Raw genomic sequence first — 6,000 nt, 5'->3', positions numbered from 1 at the left:
TGGGTATTGAAAACTTTTTCTGTTCACCCTGATCTAAATTTTGCTCAAATTATTTTTAGTGCAACAGACTATGTAGATAGAATGTGTGTGTGTGTGTGTGTGTGTGTGTGTGTGTGTACAGCTTTCTGGGTAGGAATTTTCAAATCATATATGCAGGTGTCAAATGTAACTTTTTGCTTATCAATTAAATAATCTCTGTTTTGAATACTTGGTTGATGGCTCACAATTGAATCTAGTATATTTCAATTGAGCTAATATATTTTAATACATTTTGTTTCAGTTGCACTTAATTAACTCAGAGTATACTCAAGACTCCTCTACTCACCGTGTTTTATGGAGTTCCTTGTCATCAATGGGTGTCGTATGTCCTCTATCTTATGCCATGCATCTGAGTAGGAGCCCACCCTAAGGTCTTTGGTTGTTAGCATCTAGTACCACTGGCATCTGAGGCCATGTTTAAGGTTCCACTGTAGCTTTTATGCGTTGGTTTTTTGGGTTCCATAACTATTTAGGGGATTTCATCAATTCATTTCACCATCTCAGATGTCCTATGGTCCTCTGAAGAAGAGCAGTGAACATGGGAAAGATTCAGTCTCACTTTCTCTCTTTTCTGTGACTGTGAGAGAGTTAAGCATGATGGAGACTTTCTCAGATTACCTCTACATGGAATTGCTCTGGCACAGTTCCTAATCTCTTGTTATAATACCATGCTGGTTATATGGACTGCTCTCTGAGGGTCGGCATCTTCTTGGGTTTCAACCAGAAAGTAACCCAGTGACTTTTGTATCCTTATCAAAACTATCTGGAATTTCTGCTATTCCCTATCATCTTTTATCCTAAGGCTAGACCCACATTAGCTCAGGTGGGTTTTGGGCACCCTCCTAGACATCTGTAGAAGCATTTAACACCCTGCTGGATACTTTTATTTGCTCATCTGAATCTATTTCTCCACCATTCACCACCCTGCTCTGTGCTCTAAATGGTTGAATTATTTGGAATAAATAAAGGAGAACCCTTGCTTTCTGGCTTCCATCTCTAATGGAGATTCCAGCATGAGATTGGAGGGCAGAAGAAGGGTGATATTTGGTGGAAACTGATTTTCCCGTTTCACTCTTACTACTCTACTGATGGCTAGAACTCCCTCTTCTAGGTATACAGTTGATACTTCTAGGTTCTGCTACCTCTATTTCCCATTACGTGCTCTGGCTATGGGTGGTAAAAACTCACCATTTTGTTATTCCCAGGATTTTTCACCAATCATTTGATTTCCCCAAATCCTGCTTATATGTTGCATGTTATCCTTTTATTTAGCTCTCTACAGTACCTATTTTTAATGTCTTCTTCTTATTGATAGCAGTATTTGGTAGCATGTGTGGCCCCAAGAAACAGAACTTCAAATTGGGATTCTGAGATTGGTTTCTCATATAGCTAGGAAGCACATGGTCAACATGCTCACTAGAGAGAAATATAACACAGTAGTCTGAGTCAAGGGATAACATCGTTATTCAAATCATTACGAGCTGTAGTGTGAAAGGAAGTCCATGCAGAATGTAAGGTGTTAGGAATCAGCTGGTTTGTAAATTAATCACTATTGCAACAATAATGATTATAAAGGCTGAGTGGTCAGCTAACTTTGTCACATGACCCTGCATAGTATATACAGAGAAAATAACAAACTGAGGCCTTGAATACTAATTCAGAACATGAATGGAAAATGAGAAAGCTCCTATGTCAGCTTTTGTTGAAGTCCTCATCTCCTCAAGTTTCAGGACAAATATGATTAAGAATCAAGCTAATGGCTTGACTCTAATGAAGGCAGGGATTCAGCACCGATTGATTAATGGAGGCAGAGAGCCAGCACTTGGAAGAAACTTCTGGGTCTTTTATACTAAGTTTAGGGCAGTGGTGGGGAAGCAGACTCACTGAGTAGTCAAAAGGGCAATATTGGGCAGAGATGAACAAGGCTATGCAATTGGAACGTCCAAATCTCAAGGAATTTCTATTGTTGACTGAGTCATCCCTTTTTCTGCAGAAGGCTGGTGGATGCACTTTACTGTCAGATATGAGGTTGGAACAGTGATCATAATGAGCTTCACAGACAGAGTGACAGCAAATTAAATGTCCCATGGGAAACTGTGATGATGTTCAATTGCTCAGGGGGTCTCTAGGAATAAAATAGTTGGACAGCCTCTGAGGTGTTTTGTGACATAAGCCGAGTCTCTAGATCTGGTGAACAAAACATAGATCAAGTCTCCTTAAGGGATTAATATACTTTTACAAAGTTTCAGACCTCAGCTTCCCAGACAGGCTGACATAAAATACATTAACTGAGTAGCTGCTGGCAAAGGCTATGACTCTCTTTCTAAACCTTGCCTTGAAGGGCCTATAGCCTTTACCATATATATTGGGTAAAGGAATGTACCCAGAACTTCTGGTATTATTAAGTCCTGCCTCTGAAATAATGCTAATCTTCAGAGCCCCTAAATACCACCAAAGTATAATAGGGTGAGGGCAGTGGGGGATGTGGGGACTCTTGGTCCCCTTTCTCCTTCTACTGGATTCTTCATGACCATCCACGTGGTTATTTCCCCAAATCCAGGATGTGTATAGTGTAAATAAATATACCATATATTTAGCAGAATCCACACGTCAATACTATGACCCATGAAGTGTGAGTAATTATGTATAAAAGCCAATCCCACCTCTCACCAAGAAAATAAACCAATAGTCATACCATGTCTCTGAGGGAATTTCAGAGTAGTACCATGATCAAAGACTTAAAGGAAGCAGAGTACTGATTCCTATTATAACCCTACTTTACCTCTGTTTGGTGCAAAAGTCACTTAGGTTCTAGTGATTGCAGAATTGCTAAAAATTCAGTTGGTGAATCAGATGTGATAGCTTTGCTGCAACATCAACAGGGTCCCTGGTTCGGGATATATAATGATGAACTTAGCAATGCTTCTTTTGTTGATTCACATCAGCAAATATAATCAGAAGCAAATTAGGTTTACTTGGAAGATGGCAATACAGCTTACCATAAGGTGCATTGCCATAAGAATATGCCAAATCTTTACCTTTCTATTCCATATAGTCTAGCGGGCCCTTTAACATTTTGACATTCTTGAACTAATATGCAGGTTCATTATGCAGGTAAAATAGGGCTAATTTTACTGGTGATAGAGAAGAAAAAATTTCTCTAGATGCCTTAGTAAAACATTAATTCTGGAGGAGGACCTACATCTTACAAATGCTCTGAATTTTGCTATGCTTTTGAAGTTTCTAAGGGCCAGTGGTGTTGGGTACATCAAGATATATTTTTCTACAGAGAGATGCAAATGGTGGCACCTTATATCACTAATCAAAGAGGCAAAATACTTGGTGAGTCTCTTTGGATATAGAAGAATACATATACTAATTTTGTGTGTGTTGCTCTGACCTGTTTACCACGTAACCTTTAATGTGGTCAGTTTTGAGTTGCACCTGAAGCTGTAAACAGCTGTGTGGCATATCCAGGGTGTGGGGTAAACTGTTCTGCCTCTTGCCTTTTGTCTTACTAAATGCAACAGAATTAGGGATGTCTGTCACAAGTTGAGATGTTTTTCAGAGTGTCTGGCAAATGGCACTAGGAACCAAATTGCATTTGGTTTGTCAAAGGTCAAGAACTGTCCTGCTGAAAAGTATTATCTATTTAAATAGATAACTTGATAACCAGGCTTATTTAAAGGCATACATTTTCAATAGGACACCAAACTACACAAAATATAGTACCTTCAAAGCCATAGGCATGCCTAGCTCAGATCTCCTGAAAAAAAAAAAAAAAAAAAAAAAAAGAACACACTACAAGTAGTATAATTAGTCGACAGCCTCCAGTTGATGCACCTTAGAGGCGCCTCATAGCATTCACACTGAGGCCATGATCTCTTTAGGCTTCTCCCAGTCAATGCCTGAGCATGGCAGAAACACTAGAGCCAGGCCATATCTACCCAACATGTGACTCCTATATTAGACATTTTTTGCTTTGGAGTTTTGCATTGGGTTGGCTGAGACATTCTCAGAGCTGCACTAGAGCCTGGGGTTCATCCTACTACTCTCCCTTCACAGGTATCAGACACGTACATAAAGTACCTGTTCAGATCTTTTGGACTTTTTTTTAAGATTAAGTTGCTTGTTTTCTTATTGTTAGGTTTTAAAGCATATTTAGATAGTTCTTTGTATCTTTTATCACATATGTGTTTTGAAAATGTTTTCTCCTAGTCTATAACTTGTCTTTCCATGTCCTTAACACCATCTTTTGAATAATAGGGGTTTTTAATTTTAATGAAGTACAACTTATCAGTTTTTTTCTTTCATGGACTGTGCTTTTGTTATACATAAAAAGTCATAACCAAATCTAAGGTCAGCTAGATTTTCTCCTATTTTATAGCTTTGTGTTTTACATTTAGGTCTCTAATTTATTTTGAGGTAGCCTGTGTTTTACATTAAAGTCTATGATTCATTTTGAGTTAACATTGTCTAGATTCATTTCTTTTTTTTTTTTTTTTTGCATGAGATGTCCAATTATTCTGGGACCATTTCTTGAAAAGACTGTTCTTTCTCCATTGAATTGCCTTTGGTTCTTTGTCAAAGACCTGCTGACCATTTGTTTTGACCTTTCTCTGGGGTCTCTCTTCTGTTCCATTGCTCTATTTGTCTGTTCTTTCACCAATACCACAGTCTTGATTATTGTAGCTTTGTAGTTAGTCTTAAAGTCAGGTAGTGTCAGTCATATGGCTTATTTCTTCTTCAGTATTTTGTTGGCTATTCTGAGTCTCTTGCTTTTCCACATAAACATTAGAATAAGTTTGTTGATATCTCCAACAAGGATCAAGTCATAATGAACTTTCATCTTTACAGTTGTGAATATTCTCATCCACAGACATAGAATATCTCTCCATTTATTTAAAATTTTTTAGATTTCTTTAATCAAAGTGTTATAGTTTTCCTCACATAGTTCTTGTATATACTTTGCTAGATTTATACTTAAGTACTTAATTATGGGGAAGCTTATGTAAATGTTGTTACACTTTTTATTTTAAATTCCAATCATTTATTCATGATATATAGAGAAGCAATTAATTTTTTATATTTTAATTTGGTATCTTGCAACCTTGCTATAATAATTTATTAGTTCCAGGAGTTTTCTCATTCACTGTTTGGATTGTTTTATATAGACCATCATAGCATCTGCAAACAAAGGTGACTGTATTTACTGCTTCACAATGTTCATATCTCTTATACCCATTTTTTGCAATAGTTAGGAATTCCAGGATATTGTACAGGAGTGGTGGGAGGAGGCGTTCTTGCCTTGCTCCTGATTTGGGGAGGAAAGCATCTAGCTTCTCACAATTAAGTATGATGTTATATGTAGGTTATTGTAGGTTTTCTTTATCAAGATGAGGAAGTTCCCCTTTATTTCTAATTTGCTGAGAGTTTAAAAATCATTAATAGGTGTTAGATTTTGTCAAATGTTATTTTTCCACAGGAAAATAAAATTAATGATAGGATCATATAATTTTGTTCTTTAGCCTGCTGGTGTGATGAATTATAGTAATTGATTTTCAAATGTTAAACCAATCTTACACACCTGGAATAAATTTCATTTGATATTAGCATAGAATTCTTTTTATAAAATTGTTGGATTGAATTTGTTAATATGCTGGAGGAGTGTTACGTTGATGTTCGTGAAAAATATTGGCCTATAATTTGCCTTTCTTATAATGTCTTTTTCCGGTTGGGTACTAGGTAATGCTGTCCTCATAAAATGAGTTGCCTCTGCTACTATTTTCTTGAAGAGGTTGTAGAAAATTGTATCCTGTTTTCTTATGTTTGGTAGAGTTCACCAGTGAAAACATCTTGATGTGGTACTTACTGATTTGGAAGATTATTAATTAGTGATTCAATTTATTTAATAACTATAAGCCTACTCAGGTTATCTATTTTCCCTTATGTGAGTTTTGG

The sequence above is a fragment of the Rhinopithecus roxellana genome, chromosome 21, assembly GCF_007565055.1.
Source record: "Rhinopithecus roxellana isolate Shanxi Qingling chromosome 21, ASM756505v1, whole genome shotgun sequence".
Taxonomy (NCBI): Eukaryota; Metazoa; Chordata; class Mammalia; order Primates; family Cercopithecidae; genus Rhinopithecus; species Rhinopithecus roxellana.
The sequence above is the reverse complement of the archived record's forward strand: the minus strand, read 5'-3'. Positions refer to the sequence as shown.